This window comes from Mustela putorius, unplaced genomic scaffold (genome assembly GCF_011764305.1).
Source record: "Mustela putorius furo isolate JIRA1106 unplaced genomic scaffold, ASM1176430v1.1 tig00003867_pilon_pilon_pilon, whole genome shotgun sequence".
In the NCBI taxonomy this organism is placed as follows: Eukaryota; Metazoa; Chordata; class Mammalia; order Carnivora; family Mustelidae; genus Mustela; species Mustela putorius.
In genome coordinates, this window is record NW_025422019.1 from 5,939,908 (window position 1) to 5,942,128 (window position 2,221).

The following is a 2,221-nucleotide window of genomic DNA, read 5'->3' on the forward strand; positions in this document are numbered from 1 at the left end:
TACGCTGCTTTGGGTGTGATAAAGAGAGATACAATAGCTATGGTTTTCATGCTAAGCAACTTTAAAAAGCCTCCACATATATTCACTTATGTGGTATCCATGTTTTCCCTGTGAATTTCATTTAGTGGAAATATCCTTTTCATCATCTGACAAAGGAGGGTATAGCAATTTCCATGAACACTGGCCACAAATAAACCAGGAATTATGTGTCTAGCTTGCTTCTTAACTGGCAGTGTAACCTTAGGCAATTTATTTAATTTATCTTAGACCCATTTGTTTTAATATCTAAAAAAAGAAAGATGATAACTGTATATATCATAAACTTATTGGGGATCTTATCTGAAATAATGTATATAAAGCACCTGGCACGATTACTGGCACATATACAATTTTAATAAATGAAAGAGCAACATCACTTTCCTGACTAACATAAAATGTTTCTGAGGAATAGGTTTTACTTTGTGCTTTACTCCATTTGCAAATCCTTTCCATCCTCTGATTGTGTAACCGCATGGATACAAAATAGCTACTGAAAAGCACAGGATGTCCCATTGGCTTGCAAGTGGGCGCCTTCATTTCTTATGCAACAGAAGAACAATGTAAAAATGGGTGATGTTGAGAAGGGCAAGAATATTTTTGTTCAAAAGTGTGCCCAATGCCAAACTGTGGAAAAGGGAGGCAAGCACAAGACTGGGCCAGATCTTCATGTTTATCTAGGAGAAAGGTCAGGCCCCTGGATTTCCTTACATGGATGCCAACAAGAATAAAGGCATCATGTGGGGAAAGGGCCTATTAATGGAGTATTTGGAGAATCCCAAGAAGTATATCCCTGGAGCAAAAATGATCTCCACTGGCACTAAGAAGACAGGGTAAAGAGCAGATCTGATACCTTATCTCAAAAAAGCTACGAAGGAGTAATGGTTGGCCATTGCCTTATTTATTACAAAACAAAAATGTCTCATGACTTTTTATTTTTTATGTGTACCATATTTAAATTGATCACATACACCAGAATTCAGTTCTTGAATGCCTGATAGAATATTTCGTTTGGACAGTCCTGATTTAAATAAGATTGGTTTGTGGTTAAATGACTATGATCAGCTTTTTGAACGTTGATAGTAAATTTGGTTCAGCAAGTGCTGTTACTGTTTTTGCCTTCTAAAAATATGATTGGAATTGATTAATCATGTTCAGCTTTTCACAGAGATGGTAAATGCCATCTCTAAACTTATAGGAGATTGGTTTTATATTTAGATTTATACAGCTGGCTATATTAATATATTTAAATACTGAGGAAATCCCTTCACTGTCTCAGAACAAGACTCAGCTGTATTTCAAGTTGTGCTTGTTAGCCTGTTATAGGCAAGGGCTGAAGATAAGCTGGCAGTGTCCACTTTATTTTTTGGTTTTAACAGTGCCAATTTAATTAAAATTTCCTTTATCTAAAATGTTGCCTTTTGCTTGATTAAAGGCATTTTAGTGTGGTTTATGTATAATGTGAAATAAAAAATATATATTTAACCCTTCTCAAAACAAATAGTTACAAAAAGGTAAATGAACTTCTCAAACATAAGCTTTTCACAAACTATCCTCCAAATTGGTCTGAAGATGTGTCTTCCAAGGCTAACAGGGATGCAGGCTTAGGGGTTCAGCTGCACCTTCTGGATTCCCCTGCAATAGGTTCAAGTAAATGAGGTTTGATTTGCATTTCCGGGCCTTATTATTCCTGTGCCAATAGACTGATTTTGTGTATTAGCAGGAGTTATTATGGCCAGTATCTGAGTTAATGGACAACTGATGATGTCTTATCCTGGGGTCCCTTTGTCACTTTGTCACATTGAAGCACAGAACTGTCTATAATAATTTTCAAATACAGTGAAGGTGCACACACAAAATTGTTTGACACTGTATTCAAGGTAAGTCAGAAGTTCATTTAGTTCCCTTAATCATATTTTCAATCCACAAAAACATGCTGATCAACCTTTGTGAAGTCATCATCATGCTCAAACAGAGCAAATGAAATAGAAAACTAACAAATACAGACTTCCTTCAGTGAGCATGAGTCACAGAGAGAAGCATTTTTATACCCTTCATATCAACTGATCCTAAAAATATTGGTCCCCTTTTAGAGATTAGAAAATTAAGTTTGACAAGCGAGGGCCTTACCTATGACCACATGCAAGAGTACAAAGTCATGATCCCAGCCCTGGAAGAAATTCTT

The 2,221-nt window shown here is 36.1% G+C and overlaps 1 pseudogene; it reads left to right on the forward strand.

The window, feature by feature from the left end:
• Nucleotides 1-605: 605 nt before the first annotated feature.
• Nucleotides 606-918, forward strand: LOC101671049 (annotated as a pseudogene).
• The last annotated feature ends 1,303 nt before the right edge of the window (nucleotides 919-2,221 follow it).